This window comes from Heterodontus francisci, unplaced genomic scaffold (genome assembly GCF_036365525.1).
Source record: "Heterodontus francisci isolate sHetFra1 unplaced genomic scaffold, sHetFra1.hap1 HAP1_SCAFFOLD_910, whole genome shotgun sequence".
Classification (NCBI taxonomy): domain Eukaryota; kingdom Metazoa; phylum Chordata; class Chondrichthyes; order Heterodontiformes; family Heterodontidae; genus Heterodontus; species Heterodontus francisci.
The window spans coordinates 264,825-283,161 of record NW_027141879.1 but is presented as its reverse complement, the minus strand read 5'-3'; positions in this window follow the sequence as shown (position 1 = coordinate 283,161).

Genomic DNA, 18,337 nt, shown 5'->3' with positions numbered 1-18,337 from the left:
AATCACTCGCTGCCTCTCCCCAATCACTCGCTGCCTCTCCCCAATCACTCACTGCCTCTCCCCAATCACTGACTGCCTCTCCCCAATCGCTCACCGCCTCTCCCCAATCACTCACTGCCTCTTCCCAATCACTCGCTGCCTCTCCCCAATCACTCGCTGCCTCTCCCCAATCACTCGCTGCCTCTCCCCAATCACTCGCTTCCTCTCCCCAATCACTCACTGCCTCTCCCCAGTCACTCACTGCCTCTTCCCAATCACTCACTCCTATCCCCAATCACTCACTGCCTCTTCCCAATTACTCACTGCCTCTTCCCAATCACTCACTGCCTCTTACCGTTCACTCACTGCCTCTTCCCAATCACTCGCTGCCTCTCCCCAATCACTCGCTGCCTCTCCCCAATCACTCGCTGCCTCTCCCCAATCACTCGCTTCCTCTCCCCAATCACTCACTGCCTCTCCCCAGTCACTCACTGCCTCTTCCCAATCACTCACTCCTATCCCCAATCACTCACTGCCTCTTCCCAATTACTCACTGCCTCTTCCCAATCACTCACTGCCTCTTACCGTTCACTCACTGCCTCTTCCCAATCACTCACTGCCTCTTACCGTTCACTCACTGCCTCTTCCCAATCACTCACTGCCTATCCCCAGTCACTCACTGCCTCTCCCCAATCACTCGCTGCCTCTCCCCAATCACTCACTGCCTCTTCCCAATTACTCACTGCCTCTTCCCAATCACTCACTGCCTCTTACCGTTCACTCACTGCCTCTTCCCAATCACTCGCTGCCTCTCCCCAATCACTCGCTGCCTATCCCCAGTCACTCACTGCCTCTCCCCAATCACTCACTCCTCTCCCCATTCACTCACTGCCTCTTCCCAATCACTCACTCCTATCCCCAATCACTCACTGCCTCTTCCCAATCACTCACTGCCTCTCCCCAATCACTCACTGCCTCTCTCCAGTCACTCGCTGCTTCTCTCCAGTCACTCACTGCCTCTCTCCATTCACTCACTAACTCTCCACAATTACTCACTGCCTCTCCCCAATCGGGCGCTGCCCTCTCCCTCTTTCAAAACCCCATAGGAATAGGACGAGGCCATACGGCCCCTTAAGCCTGCTCTGCATTTTCTGGTGAACTTTTGTTGCATTGCCTCTAAGACAAGTATATCCTTCCTTCAGTACTGAGACCAGGACTGTACACAGTAGTGCAGGTGTGGGCTCACCAAAGCCCTACACAATTGCAGCAAGACTTCCCCACTCTTGCACTCTAAACCCCTTGCAATAACGGACATCACTCCCTTTACCTTCCTAATTTATGGTTGTACCTGCATGTTAACTTCCTGTGATTTGTGTACAAGGACATCCAAATCCCTCTGAACACCAACATTCATCCTTTCACGCCATTTATAAAAATGTTCTGTGTTGTATTCTTCCTGCCATTTGTCCGCATTATATGCTACATGCTACTTTGTTGCCCACTCACTTAACCAGTCCATCTTCCTTTGCAGTTTCTTTGTGTCCTCCTCACAGCTTACTGTCCCACCTAACTTTATATCATCGGCCCATATAAACACAACATAGGCAGTGTTTCTAAGCTGGGCACTTTTGTCGTGACAAATATTAAGATACAACTGGTTGATATGTTGTTGAGGATATTTGTGTGTATTTACCAGAGTTGTTTAAAATGAAAAATCTTTGTTAAGGGATAAGAGAGCCTCCTTCTGTGTCCTCTACCACGCTCACATCCAGCATTAGAAACACAAACAGAGAGAGACATAAACTCACACACAGGTACAAACACAGCCAAGTAACCACGGGCAGGATAACATGCTCACAGAAACACAAACACCCACACGTAGACATCTATACATAGGCGCATCCATTCCCACTCACAAAGAGAGAGAGAGGAACCCACACAGGGAAACACATATTCACAATGATCAACTTAGACAGATAAGCACAAACACTTCCCTCTGTGTAAATAATGTTCTTTTACCACTATCAAAATCTCTCTTTTCTCCTTTTTTTATTTCACAATCTGGCTTCAATTTATTGCCCCCTTGATTCCACAGGGACCAGTAGAGATTTTGTTTTCCTTTGCTTGACTTTGGGGACAGGAGGTCATGGGTCATCTCCAGGGTCCGTGCAGTCTATTAAGCCGACCCAGCGCTGTGATCCCAGGTTGCTGGGGGCGGGGGTGATGGGGGGCGGGGGTTGCTGCATGGAGAGGGTTAGTCCCAACCTTTAAAGGGACCCTGCACCGCCAGAACTTCTCCTTAGTTTTAGTCCTTAGGGTGATTTTGAACAAGGACAGTAAGAAAATGACAATTAATCTTTCAATATTCATTTATTCGACGAGGTTGATTGACAGAAATGTCTCTGCCAATCTCAAATTCACACAAGTAATACTGTGAACTAGGATCAATCATTTTGAAGAAGAACCTATTGTGAATTAATTCCATTTTATTTGCTAAAAATGACCATCACGACCTTCTTTATTTCAGGACAGAACCTTTCCCATCCCATTCACTCAGGCCATGGCTGATACACTCCTTATCCAGATCAAGCTGCCTCCGCTCCATAAACATTAATACCATTTCCTAACAAATCTATGCTGTCAATCAGGAATGTATGTTTCTGCCTGTCTGTCTCTGTTTCTCCCCGATCTCTGTCTCTCTTATTGCCTTTACCTATCACTGTCCTTGTTTCTCGCACTCTCTGTCTCTCCCTATCACTATGTCCATCTCTCTGTCTGTGTCTCTCTCTTGCCATCACTCCCTCTCTCTCTGCCTCTCTCTCCCATTTCAACTCTCACTGCCTTCCCCTCTCCAATAACAGCGATGCTTTCAGCCATTTCTTGGTTAATTTTGAACCTGTAACTCTTGCCCTTGTTGGGACATCACTACAGTTTGAAAATATCAAACACTGATCCAACACTTACCCCTAAACACAGACACTAAACCACCCAATACTGGAGTGGGCAGACAACAGGGATTGTTCTATAAGGTTCTGTTTGGTGACATTTAGTAACTTCACTGTGGCTTGAAAAGTGTATGTGTCTGTGTGTGTGTCTGTCTCTGTGTCTCTGTTGTCAGAGTCACTGGTTTCACAATATAACCCCAGGATCTCCTTTGTCTCTCTTCCCCCCTAACTCCGTCTTTCCCTCCCTCTGTCGCTGTCTCTGTCTGTCTTCGTTTCCTTCACTGTCTTTCCCAGTCTCTGTCTCTGTCTCTCCCTCTCTCGATCAATCTCTCTCTCTGTAACACTCTCCTTTTGGGTTTTGTCTCTCCCTCTCTTTCTTTCCCTCTTTCTCCCTCATTCTCTCTTCCTGGAGAACAATGGTTCAGCCATTTCTGTGCTAATAGTAAAACTTTAACTCTTGCCCTTGTTGGGAACGTCACTGCAGTTTGAAAATGCCAACAACACTGATGCAACATAATCACACTAATCCCCCAACGCAGGAATGGGCAGAGAATCGGGGTAGTTACTGAGGTCCTGTTTGACAATATTTACTGACTTCAGTGTGGATGATAACGTGTCTCTGTCTGTGTGCATCTGTCTGTGCGCCAGTGTGTGTGTGCCTCAGTGTGTGTGTTTCTCTCTCTGTATCTGCGTCTGTCTGTGTGACAGCGTGTGTGCATGTGTGTCTGTGCGCCAGTGTGTGTGTACGTCAGTGTGTGTGTATGTGCGCGTACATCAGTGTCACTGGTTCCACAATGTTACCCCAGTGTTTCATCACACCCTCTCTCCCCATGTAGCGTTTCACACAATTTTGGAGACAACTATCTCGTTTTCCCTCTGTATCTGTCTTTCCCTCTGGCTCTGTCTCTCCCTCCAACACTGTCTCTCTCACAATCTTTCCCTATCACTGTCTCCGAACCTCCCTTTCTCTTTCTGCCTCTGTCCCTCTCTCTCTGTCTCTCTCGGTATCTGTAAATGACTTTGTCTGTGTATCTCTCACACCATCTCTCCCTCACCCTTTCCCTCTCTTTTCATCTCTCTCTTCCTGTCTCTCTCCCAGAAAAACAATGCTTTCAGTCATATCTTGGTTAATTCTGAACCTGTAATTTTTGCCCTTTCTCGGAATGTCACTGCAGCTTGAAAATATCAAACACTGATCAACACGTGCCCATAAAAGACTCACACTAAGCCCCTAACACAGGACTGGTCAGAAAGTTGGAATTGTTACTGAAGTTCTGTCAATGTGCCCTCGCAACCTACCTGCCCTTTCCCCTGCTTCGAAAGTGCATCAGTTTTAAATAATATTTATTCAACCACATTAAATGTAAAGTAAATGTAAACATGTGGCTCCGCATCAATTGCCGTTTATGTAAGAGAGTTCCAAATTGATACCACACCTGGTACGTTAAAGTGTTTCTTCATTTCACTGCTGAAAGATTTTTAGGCTGTGTTTAGATTTTTAGACTATGTTCCCAAGTCCCAGAATCCGCAGCGAGTGGGAATAGTTTCTCGCTGTCTACCCTATCAGTTTCCGTTATTATCTTGAAAGCTTCGGTCAAATCACCCTTCTAAATTTCAGGAATACAGAGTAAAGCTCTATCTAGTTTGTCCCATTAAACACTACCAATGCAAGCTCAGTGTGGGGTTAGGCACAAAGTGAAAGACAAGTTGAAGACCAGTTTTACGAGGAACTCCATAATATCATTAGTAGAATTCCTAATACCGAACATTTGTTCCTGTTGGGGGACTTGAACGCCAGTGTTGGGCCCGACCATGACTCATTGCCCTCCTGCCTTGGGAGGAGAATGAATGAAAATGGACAGAGACTGCTGGGGTTTTCTACCAATCACAATCTCTGCATCACAAATTTGTTCTTTCATACTAAACCCTGTCACCAGGTTTCATGGAGACACCCAAGATCACGCTGTTGGCACCAGCTGGACCTCATCATCACAAGTCGAGCCTTCCTAAACAGTGTCAAAATCACATGCAGCTTCCACAGTACGGACTGCGACACCAACCACTCCCTGGTGTGCGGCAAAGTTGGACTCAAACCAAAGAAGCTACATCACTCCAAGCAGAAAAGCCACCCACGCATCAGCACTAACAGAATTTCTTATCCACAGCTGTTACACAAATTTCTAAATTCACTTGAAAAAACCCTTCAAAACACTCCTGCAAGGATGCAGAGACGAAGTAGGCCCACATCAGAGACGCCATCAATGACTCAGCAATGACCGCCTATAGCAAACGTAAGAAACAGAATGTAGACTGGTTTCAATCTCACTTTGAAGAGCTGGAACCTGTCATAGCCGCTATTCGCACTGCACTGCTGATCTACAAGAATGTCCCCAGCGAGTTAACATCTGTAGCACTTAAAGTAGCCAGAGGTGCTGCACAAAGAATAGCCAGGCGATGCGCAAATGACTACTGGAACACTTATGCAGTCGTATTCAGTTGGTCTCCCTCACCGGAAACATCAGAGGAATGTATGATGGCATTAAGAGAGCTTTTGGGTCAACCATCAAGAAGATCGCCCCACTCAAGTCTAAATCAGGGGAAACAATCACTGACCAACGCAAGCAAATGGACCGCTGGGTGGAACAATATCTAGAACTGTGCTCCAGGGAAAATGTTGCCACTAGTACCACCCTCAATGCAGCCCAGTCTCTGCCAGTCATGGATGAGCTAGACGAACAGACAACAAAATCGAAACTCAGTTATGCCATTGATTCTCTAGCCAGTGGAAAAGCCCCTGGAAAGGACGGCATTAGCCCTGAAATAATCAAGTGTGCCAAGCCTGCTATACTGCCAGCACTCCATGAACTGCTTTGCCTGTGCTGGGATGAGGGAGCAGTACCGCAGGACATGCGTGATACCAATATCATCATCCTTTACAAGAATAAGGGTGACCGCAGTGACTGCAACAACTACCGTGGATTCTCCCTGCTCAGCTTGCTGGGGAAAGTCATCACTCCAGTCGTTTTAAACAGACTCCAGAAGCTGGCTTAGCGTGTCTACCCTGAGGCACGGTGTGGCTTTCGAGCAGAGAGATCCACCGTTGATATGCTGTTCTCCCTGTAACAGCTACAGGAGCAATGACAGAAACAACAGAGGCCCGTGTACATTGCTTTCATTAATCTCACCAAAACCTTTGGCCTCGTCAGCAGATGTGGTCTCTTCGGACTACTAGCAAGGATCGGATGTCCACCAAAGCTATTAAGTATCATCACCTCATTCCATGACAATATGAAAGGCTTAATTCAGCATAGCGTTGCCTCATCAGACCACTTTCCTATCCTGAGTGGCGTGAAACAGGGCTACGTTCTCGCACCTACGCTTTTTGGGATCTTCTTCTCACTGCTGCTTTCACATGCGTTCAAGTCTTCAGAAGAAGGAAGTTCCTCCACACAAGATCAGGTGGCAGGTTGTTCAACCTTTCCCGTTTTCGAGCGAAGAACAAAGTATAGAAAGTCCTCAGCAGGGAACTGCTCTTTGCTGACGATGCTGCATTAACATCCCACACAGAAGAGTGTCCGCAGAGGCTCATCGACAGGATTGCGTGCTGCCTGCAAAGAATTTGGCCTAACTATCACCCTCAAGAAAACGAAATTCATGGGAAAGGACGTCGGAAATGCTCCCTCCATCAATATCGGCGACCACGCTCTGGAAGTGGTTCAAGAGTTCATCTACCTAGGCTCAACTTTCACCAGTAAACGGCCTCGTTATGCAGAAATCAACAAGCGCATGGGAAAGGCGTTTGCTACCATATCCAGACAGGCCAAGATGGTGTGGGAAAATGGTGCACTGACACGGAACACAAATGTCTGAGTGTTTCGATCCTGTGTCCTCAGTACCTTGCTCTACGACAGCGAGACCTGGACAACTTATGTCAGCCAAGAGCGACATCTCAACTCATTCCATCTTCGCTGCCTCCGGAGAATCCTTGGCATCAGATGGCAGGACCTTAGCTTCAGCACAGAAGTCCTCGAGGCGGCCAACATCCCCAGCATATACACCCGACTGAGCTAGCGGCGCTTGAGATGGCTTGGCCATGTGAACTGCGTGGAAGATGGCAGGATCCCCAAGGACACATTGTACAGCGAGCTCGTCACTGGTATCAGACCCACTGGCTGTCCAAGTCTCCATGTCTGCAAACGCGAAATGAAGTCCTGTGACATTGACGACAACCATTGTAGTCAGTTTCCAGTGATCGCCAGAGCTGGCAGAAAGCCATAAAGGCAGGGCTAAAGAGTGGCGAGTCAAAGAGACTTAGCAGTTGGCAGGAAAAAAGACAGAAGTTCAAGGAGGGAGCCCTCTGTGTAACAGCCCCGACAGCCAATTTTATCTGCAGCGCATGTGGAAGAGTCTGTCACTCTCGAATTGGCATTTATCGCTCTACAGGCGCTGCTCCACAAACCACTGACCACCTTAAGACGCTAACCCATTGTCTCTCGAGACAAGGAGGCCAAAGAAACAAGTTTCCGTCTGTTCTGTCCCATCAAACATTCCTAGGGCATGGGCAGCATGCGGTTAGATATCGAGTCAAGACAGCGCCTATTGTATTAGAAATAGAGAAATGGTCGTGTGCAGCACAAACTGAGATCAGGTGAAACGCAGCATAAGCAGAGACCTGACCTAGTGCAACAAACCGAGATGTTGTCTAGTGCAGTAATAATGGAGGAAGGGTCTAGTGTTTTATGAACAGAGGCTGGATCTCGTGCAGTTATAACTGAAACAGATTGTTGGTCTTAACATTTCAAAGTGAGGTCGCTAATCGTGGGGGTAAGTGATTGGGGGATGAAAGGATGGAGTGGAATGTTTCCAGTCAGCTGATAACACAAATTCAGGTGAGACAATAAGCTGTGTGTCGAACACAGAGAGGGTATGGAGTATGGGCAGGTTCATTGAGTGGGCAAAAACGTGGCTGATGGAATATACTGTGGACAAAAGTCAGGCTGTTGATTTTGTCTGGAAGAATCTCGTCTATCTTTTCTGTACCTTCTCCACAGCCTTCACATCCTTCCCAACGTGTGGTGCCCAGAAATGGACACAGTACTCCAGCGAAGGCCGAACCATTGCTTTGCAGAGGCAACCATAATGTGCTTGATTTTGTACTCCACGTCTCCATCTGTTTATAAAGCCCAGCATCCTGTGTGGCTTTTTAACCACTTTGTCAACCGGCCCTGCCACCTTCAATGAAGTTTGTACATATACCCCCGAGATCTCTCTTCCTGCACCCCTTTAGAATTGAACCCTGTAGTTTATACCGCCTCTTTTCATTATTCCTACCTTTGGAGGCGTAAGATGTGGGCATGGTTCCAAGTGGCTATTTTACAGCAGTCTTCACAAAAAAATGGACAATGCAGACATTGTATTCAAGAAGGAGGGGTTTGAAATATTGTATGGGATAAACACTGAGAGAGGAAATATTAACGGGTTTAGTATCTTTGATAGCTGATAATTCACCAGGCTCAGACTGTTATGAGGTACAAGGGGGGAAATAGGGGAGGCTCTGACCATCATTTTCCAATCATCTCTCGTTACATGCAAGAGGACTGGAGGACTGCTAATGTTGTACTGTTGATTAAAAAGGGAGACTGGGATAGACTGGGTAATTGCAGGCCACTCAGCCTAACATTAGTGGGGGGGCTAGTTATTGGGAAAAGTTCTGGTAAACAATATTAATCACCATTTAGAAATTGTGTCAGATTAACTTGATTGAATTTTTCTTGGGGGTAACAAGGAGGGTAGATGATCATCAACTTCTGAGGGAAATTCGGCAGCAGAGGCTGGTCTTGTCACTGATGCCCAGATCCCGTGAATGAATTTAATACAGTGTCAGCTGCTTTACACATACAGTACACAAAGAGTGCAAAGGAATGATTCGCTCCTGTCCGGTCCTATGCGTCTCAGTGTCTCCATGTCTTTGGCTCTGTCACGTTTTAAGCATTAACCTTACATTAGTGATCAGTCAGTCTCTGAAATAACTGTCCCAGTGCTGTGGTAACATAATATGGCCACCGAGAACAAAACCTAAAATGGTTGTCTGATGTTCGTAAACTAATATCAATCGTCTGAATGGTTAATGTTATGATTGAGTTTTGTTACTGAGGTTCTACGTGAGGATTTAGACAGAGGTTCAGAGAGAGAAGTGGACAGAGGGAGAGTGACAAAGAGTGGCCAAGGGTCTGAAAGAGGCTGTGAGAGTTAGTGAGGGTTCAGAACAAATATGTTCAGAACAAATATCTGAGGCACCAGCACTGATCCTTGAGGAACCCCACTGGTCACAGTCTGCCAACTTGAAAATGCCCTGTTTACCCCTACTCTTTGCTTCATGCCAATTAACCAATTCTCCACCCATGTTAATATATTACCTTCGACTCCATGAGCCTTATCTTTCAGTTTAACCCTTTGTGTGGAGCATTTTCGATATCCAAGTATAAAACATCTACTGGATCCTCTTTATCTAGCCTACTAGTTACATCCTGAAAAGACGCACTTTGCCTTCAGTGAAACCATGTTGACTTTGTTTGATTATATTAAGGCACAGTTCTCAAGAGTGTGCAGGTTTCGAGGGAACTGGAGGTTTACGAGCAGTGATGTTTGAAGTCGGCAGGACAAATGGAGAGAATAATTAGCAAAACAAAATGGGTCTTGGTCTGAACAAGGGGAGAGAGGGAGGGAGAGACGGGGAGATACAGGAAGATTGTAGGAGAAACTGTACATCTATCCATGTCAAAACATGAATTAAAAAATTATATCGACAGCGCACTGAAAATATTGGTCATACACAACAACTAAAGTCACCGAAACGTTAACTCTGCTTCTCTTTCCACAGATGCTGCCAGACCTGCTGAGTGACTCCAGCATTTCTTGTTTTTGTTTGTGTTAAACTAAAGTCACACATCACCCTGTCTTGGAACTATATCGCCGTTCCATCACTGTTACTGCGTCAAAATCCTGGAAATCTCTTCCTACCAGCACAGTGGGTTTAACTACACCACATGGACTGCAGTAGTCCAAGAAAGTGGCTCACCACCACCCTCTCAAAGGGCAATTAGGGATGGGCAATAAATGCTGGCATTGCCAGCGACACGAATGAACAAAAATAAATAAATAAGTAATATGCAGGAAGAGAGATGATGTCCTGCAAAGTGAATATCGGAAGTTAGGCAGAAGCTTAAAAAGCAGGACTTCCAGGATTGTAATCTGAGGATTACTCCCTGTGCCACGTGCCAGTGAGGGTAAGAATAGAAGGGCAAGGCAAATCAATGTGTGGCTGAAGAGCTGGTGTAGGCGGGTGGGCTTCAGCTACTTGGATCATTGAGATCTCTTCTGGTGCAGAGGTGACCTGTACAAGAAGGTCGGGTTGCATCTGAACTGGAAGGGGACCAACATCCTTGCGGGGAGGTTTGCTAGAACTACTCGGGAGGGTTTAAACTAGTCTTGCAAGGGGGTCTGACCTAAAGTAGTAGTCTCTCTGATGAGATAATTGAGGTTAACACAAGTAAGTCCAGTAGGCAGGCCGCAAAGGGACAGAACAGGGAGCCTGAAAGATCTGGTAGGCTAAACTGCATTTACCTTAATCCAAGAAGCCTTACAAATAAGGCATATGAGCTCAGAGCATGGATCAGACATGGGATTGTGATATTATAACCATTACGGAAACGTGGTTGAGGGATGGGCAGGACTGGCACCTCAATGTTCCGGTGTACTGATCCTTCCGGCGTGACAGAGGTGGAGGTAGGAGAGGAGGGGGAGTTGCACTATTGATTAGGGAGGACATCACGACAGTACTTAGAGAGGATATCCGGGGGGAATGTCCAGCGAGGCCATTTGGGTAGAACCTATAAATAAGAACGGGGTTATCACTTTGATGGGATTATACTACAGGGCCCCCAATAAGGGGAAGTGGAGGAGCATATATGTGTGGAAATCACTGATAGTTGTAGGAATTATAGGGTTGTAATAGTAGGTGGTTAAAACTTTCCTAATATTGACTGGTACTGCCTTAGTGCTAAAGGAACAGATGGGGAAGAACGTGTTAGGTGTGTCCAGGATAGTTTTCTGAAGCAGTGTGTGGATTTCCCTACTAGAGAAGGGGCTACACTCGACCTCCTCGTAGGAAATGAGGATGGGCAGGTGGTTGATGTGTCAGTGGAGGAGCACTTTGGGACCAGTGACCATAACTCTATTAGCTTCAAGATAGTTATGGAAAAGGATAGGACTGGTCCTCAGGTTGAAGTCCTAAATTGGGTGAAGGCTAATTTCGGTGGCATCAGACAGGAACTCTCAAAAGTTGAATGGGAGAGGCTGCTTACAGGTAAAGGGATGTCTGGCAAGTGTGAAGCTTTTAAAAGTGAGATAGGAAGAGTTCAGGGCCGGCATGTTCCTGTTAGATGGAAGGGCAAGGCTGGCAAGTTGAGGGAACCTTGGTTGACGGGGGATATTGAGGGTCAGATCAGGACAAAGAAGGAGGCATATGTCAGGTATAGGCAGCTGGGCTCAAGCGAGTCCCTAGAGGAGTATAGTGAATGAAGGACGACACTTAAGAAGGAAAAGAAGGGGCTATGAGATTTCCCTGGCAGATAAGATAAAGGTGAATCCTAAAAGATTCTATCGGTATATTAAGAGTAAAAGGGTAGCTAGGGAGAGATTAGGTCCCCTTAAGGATCAGTGTGGCAATGTATGTGTGGAGCCACGGGAAATGGGACAAATCATAAATGAATACTTCGCGTCTGAATTTACCGTGGAGAAAGTCATGGAAGCTCGTGAGTTCAAGGGAGGGAACACCGATATCCTGGAGCATATCAACATGACAAAAGAGGAGGTTGTTGCAGGTTGTGAAGCGCATTAAGGTGGATAAATCCTCAGGGCCTGACCAGGTGTATCCTAGGATGCTATGGGAAGCAAGGGAGGAGATTGCTGGGGCCCTGGCAGAGATTTTGTATCATTGTTCGCCATGGGTGAGGTACCAGAAGACTGGAGGATAGCAAATGCTGTGCCTTTATTTAAGAAGGCAGCAGGGATAAGCGATGGAACTGAAGGCCTGTGAGCCTTACATCAGTGGTGGGAAAGATACTGGAAGGGATTCTGAGAGACAGGATTTATATGCATTTGGAAAGGCATGGTCTGAATATGGATAGTCAGCATGGCTTTGTGCGTGGGAAATCATGTCTCCCGAATTTGATTGCGTTTTTCGAGGAAGTGACCAAGAGTATTGACGAGGGCAGGGCAATGGACGTTGTCCACAAGGACTTTAGCAAGGCATTTGACAAGGTCCTGCATGGAAGGCTGGTCCAGAAGGTTCGAACACATGGGATCCAGGGTGAGCTAGCCAATTGGATACAAAATTGGCTTGGTGATAGGAGGCAGAGGGTGGTAGTGGAGGGTTGTGTTTCAGATTGCAGGTTTTTGACCAGTGGTTTGCCGCAGGGATCGGTGCTGTTTGTCTGTTGTTTGTCATAGATATTAATGACTTGGATGTTAATGTAGGGGGCACGATTAGTAAGTTTGCAGATGATAACAAAATTGGTGGTATAGTGGACAGTGAAGAAGGCTGTCCAAGGTTACAACAGGATATAGATCAACAGGGAAAGTGGGCAAGGGATGGGCAAATGGAAATTAACGCAGACAACTGCGAAGTGATGCATTTTGGGAAGTGAAACTAGGGCAGGAAATATACAGTGAATGGCAGGGCCCAGGGTGTGTTGTTGAGCAGAGAGACCTTGGGGTGCAATTACATAGTTCTCTGAAAGTGGCAACGCAGGTAGACAGGGTGGTGAAGAAGGCGTATTTCATGCTTGCCTTCATCGACCGAGGCATTGAGTACAAGTGTTGGGACGTCATGTTACAGTTGTACATAATGATGGTTCGTCCGCATTTGGAGTACTGTGTGCAGTTCTGGTCGCCACAGTACAGGAAAGATGTGATTAAGCTGGAGAGGGTGCAGGAAGGATTCACAAGGATGTTGCCTGGTTTGGACGGCTTCGGTTCTAACGAGAGGTTGGATAGGCTTGGTCTATTTTCCCTGGAGCGACGGGGACATGATAGAGTTATATAAAATTCTGAGAGGCATAGTTTTGGAGAAATTTTCTTAGCTTTGCTAATTATTACTTAACGTTGTAGAAGCAGAAAAACAGGACACAGCTTGTAGCTAATCTAACCACAACCAACGGTCATAAATTGTAGACAGAGCAGCTAACCACAATCAGACATTACGGCCAGATATGGTGTCTGGAGTGGGCATTGAATTAAGGAACTAGCTTGTTATTGTTGAAACTGATGTTTTGCTGACCTCGGACACTGCATGGTGCACCATTACGTAGGCAGTCTTGTGGGTGCTTATCAAATTGTGAAACTGTTAGCTCTGCCTTTTTTATACTATATAAGTCCACGGCGATCTGTAGCTCTTTGGGAGTAGCACTGAACCGCATTTAGGTAAGGTGTTTTGCCCCATGATATCATGCGATAAAGTGTTTGATTCTCAACGTCTGAGTCCGGAGAATTTGTTCAACAATTGGGCACAATCTGGATTTGCTCCAACAGTTTGGCGTAGTCAACAGGATCCCTGAGTTCACGGGATCCAAAAGAACCTAGTGAAAAAACTAATCGACAGGATTAGGGGTAAGTCAAATTTTCTGCGACCCTAGTGTCTCAATCACCCAGCCTGAGCCGGAATTAAGAGGGCGACTGGGCCCCACGTGAAGGCCAGATAGCTGGGAGAGGGGGACTAAAGGGGTCAAGGAAGAATTGGCTGAAACCTGATCAGTAAAGATCTAAAATTCCGCGAAGGGAAGTTGAAAAGGAGATAAGTAGAAAATCCAGTAAAATGTGGCGAATTCGGTGTAGTAGTAGTACCAAATTCCGGGAATTTGGTGATCCTAATTTGAGTTTGCACGAGCTGTTCCTCCACCGGGTAGAGTAAAGAGGCTGTGGGACAAAAGGAGTTAGGACAACCGTCTGGGACGGTGAATGACTGGGGCTGTAACTAAACTACCAAATTGACCCGACAGGCACGTGATCGTTGCTCCTGAGTACACGAGGCGGAATCTGGCCCGAGAGAGAGAGGCTGTGGGATGGAGGGAGAACGAAAGAGCGTTGGCCTGAGAGACAGGTGTGTGCCGGTTAGATGACCTTGAGAATTTAACATTGACTGCGCCTGTTCGTATCCTTGTGTCTATTCGTTTTGTTGTGTCTTATTCGTTTTCCTGTGTTTTAATGCTACTTGATTCATAGAAAAGAACTCGTAAATTTAGAAGGTTTTGAGAAAGTGGAAGTAAGAGTGGACTCAACGGCTTCCAAGAAGGAAGGGTTGCCCCCGGGGACAAGTAAGCCATGTCCTCTGGAGAAAGGCAACCCACGTCCATTTGCCCCCTCGAAGGAGACGCAGAAGCGCCACGGTAAATATGTGTTTTAAAGATAGGTATGTTTTACAGTAAAACAAGTAACTGTGTCTTTGATTCGACTGTGAGAACGTCGGAAGCTTTCGCAAATGAATTGAATATCTGGGAAGAACAGCTTGTATTCTGTAGAACTGACTGTCGTTAACTCTTTGTTGTCTGGCTTTAATGTTAAAAGAATGAGTCCATTAAGTTGTTTGGAATTGAATGAGTGTGAAAAGTGATTGTTGAGTGTGTTCATTTCGATTTAAGATTGTGCACCCAGGAATGGGATATAAAATTGAATTATATTTTAAGTTAAAGTTTTATTTTTAGTTGGTTTTGCTACTGTGAAAAGGCAATGAACAATTTTCTGAGGGATAATCTTCAGCTTTGAAGGTCTGAAGATGTCTGGCAGAAATCTAATTTGGGGTTTGGAACATTGTTTTAATTGGAAACTCTGCTATTGTTTTATTTTACAGTCTAAATTTGAAGACATGTTTTATTGACTGTTATATTGTTTTAAGGGAAAGAAAGGATAGAAAAGGAGGTATAGGAAAGATTCTGTCTGTTTAAAAACATTAAAGTTTGTGTAAGGACCTAGTGTTAAGTCTTTTGTTGCAAGAATGTTAAATAACTGTTTCTTTCGTTTTTGGTTTTGTTTCAGTCATTTGAAAAGGCGCCTGAAGAAAGAGCAAGACAATGATGTAATTTACCTATCTTTTAAAATAAGCACGTGCTATTCTGTTCTGTTGTGTGTAGTTAATAAGTATTATAAGTTACTAAGTCTGAATTGAATTAATACTGTTAAGGCTAATTGACCTGTTTAAGTTGAAGAACTGGAAATGTCATTTGCAACCACAATGTCGAGTTTTGGAGGAGTCTTAAGTTCCGGACACGGGACTCACTCATATAACATCGGCAGTTTTGATTTTTAAATATTATTGCAATGAATTGGAATTGGAATCATCTTTGTCATAAAATTCTTTGGATTGGGAACCTCTTACAAGAGATATAAAAAGTTTGGAAACAATTGGAGTTTAATCTAAAATGCTGTCTTTCCTGATGGAGATGCTTTCCTTTGAAGTTGAAAAATCTTACGCATGATTTTGTTGTTTTTAAACCCTAAGGATACCAAAAGGACTGAAAAGGTTTAAAATAGATAGTTCTTTTCGATCAGAAAAGAAAGGTTTCGTAAAGTGACGCTGCTGAGAATGTTTTGCTCTGCCCCCTTGGAGACAAACAAAGAACTTAACCCGCTGCAGCTTTTTGCATTGCTGAGAGTCAAATTTATACATATTGGACATTGTTATATTTTACATTTCTAATAGACAGAGAGAATTGGACAAATTAACTCATTGGGCTCAGGGGCAGAGCCACAATGGATTCTGTTTAAGCAGGTGACGGTAGGTTCCAAGGCCACATGAGAACTGATGCCACAACAAGAGATCCAGCAGCTTTGAGAATTTAAAACTGAATTGCAGACATCAAATATCATAGCATCTTTATCAATGAGACAAAATGCTTCAGAAGGAAAGATAGTTGCAAGCATTTCTGTCCTTAACGTACAAAAAGTACAACCAATTCTGTGCATAAGAAATTGGAATCCAAAAACAAAATTTAATTGATATGAGTGGTTATTTAAAGCACTCAAAGAGAAATCTGTCTGATATTTAAGAGGACAATCAAAGTTTTAGAAGATAACAAATCACAGTGGTTTACTGTGTTGGACATTAGCAATGGGTTCTGGTCCATGCAGTTGGCACAAGAGTGTTAATATAAATTTGCATTTACGTTCAAGGGACAACAGTACATCTGGACGTGTCTCTCCCAGGGATTTTATCATAATCCATCGATATTCCAACTTCCTTCAGAAGGTTAGAGTGAAAATTAAGCAGAAAATGGCACCGATAATGAAGGAAAAGGTTTCTTATTTGGGAATAATAATAACACAGGGAAAGTATGAGACAGAGCAAAAGTGAGTACAGACAATCCTCGAACTCCCCTAGCGCAAGAGATTAAAGCTCTAAAAAAAAAAGGACTGTTCCTATTTCTGGTTATAAGATTAAACAGACAAGAAGCACCAACCCCCACGGTTAGGCCCACATCCGAATAACCGACGAATAAAGTTACGACCCAACAGCCACAAGTGACTGGTCTCCCTTGCTCGGTCTTGACAACAGGACTAGAAAATAGACTTGTGATAATAAAACCGAATAAAATTGTATATGATAATGTAAAGCTTGAGTTGGTACCGGTAATATTGATTTTCTCAGATATGCAGCTACCTGACTGGTGCCCTGAGAAGACCCGAGAGTTGTACAAGGTATTACTGTAACAATTGTTGAGACAGGAATTTGGTAATGAGAAAATAATAAAGGGAAAGAGCCATAAACGCAGTTTAGTGAATGACGCAGCCACAGTCCTTAATACAGGAACTTCAATTGTCAATACTATAGATTTGGAAAATGTGGACCAGAAGGTTAGAACTCTCAGTCAGCTAGTAAAGGATATTTTAAAAAAAGGAACAAAAGGCACAGAAGTGGTGTAGCTAAAGTAGGACAGGATCTGTCAAAAACGGTGACAGGACTGTTGAGAGTACGGGAAGGTCATGCTCATACTATTAATGATATCATAGAAAAGGTAAAGGAGGTACACAACATTTCAAATAATGAAAGTGTTTGTCGTACAGATGGTCTGTGGATGTTAGAACAAACGAAGGAAAATTGGAGGCAAATTGATGCAGGACAGGTACTAGTTTGGATCAATTACACCCAGTTGGTTGACTTAGCTAGTGACACAAATGATAAAATTATCAGGTGCCAACTCAGAAAACTTAAGGTATGGAAATGTCAGGAATGTGTAAATACCGCATCTATGAGTATTGTAGTAGTGTTGGAAATACCTGTAATTCTGAGAGATAAGTTAGGGATACAATTACATGAAGTAGAAAATATAGGAGTGATAAGGGGAAAATATTACATAAAATACAATGATATTTTACCATATGTTGTGGAAATTGGAAAAGAGGTAATTGGAACAACATTGTCCATTGTCTGAGTGTAGACTGGAAAACCAGGTGATCATATGTCCTCATCCTATATATAAAACGGCAGAATCAAAATGTGGATTTAATACCACTGTAAATTGCACCATGAAGACTAGGAAAGCATTGTCAGGACTAACCCATGTGGCCTATATGGGAAAGGGGAGATATTGCTTAACCACCACAGCGAAGGAGTACCAGTGTGGACATAAACGGACTTGTCCAGTGAGCAACAGTACATTTTGGTTCAACCCACAAATACCAATCCGAGTAGGGAAGATGGAGTTGGTACAGATACATGAACAAAAGACAGAAACGAAAACTGTGACAGAAAGTATTAAGGAGGAATTGACAAATTACCTCAGAGATTATGAATATACTATTCAGTCATTGCTCACACGCTTGGGTAAAGAGAGACAGCAGCTGGAAGCCATTGCAAGCTGGAACAACAGTCGAAGATGCTACAAGATGAGATTGACAAGATAAACGATTCTACCTGGAAGGAGGACTTATGGAACAGGGGGTCAGACGTGCAGATACACCCCTGGTTTAGAATTATCTCCCATGTCCTGATAGTGGTTTTGGGTATCATGTTGTTAGATGTGACATACTTAATTTGGCAACTTAAGAAATTAATTAGGCAATGCAAGAGGATATATGAACACAGGTTGGACAGCTACCCGAAAAGCAATTAGTGTTTGAACTTGCTCTGTAAAAGGAGGGGCAATTAGTTAAGCCATAAAAAGGGGTAATTTCATAACCTTTTCATATAAACTTAAAGTGAGTAAATGAATGATCAATGTACTTTATGAAATTGTATTATGTTTATACAATCGGTTATGTAACAGTGATGTTTAAATGAATTTTTAATTGTACAAGTGTACCACCTTTTATGCTGTAAGCAAGTATTTGAAGCCCCTGCAAAACTTATGCCTTTACAAAAT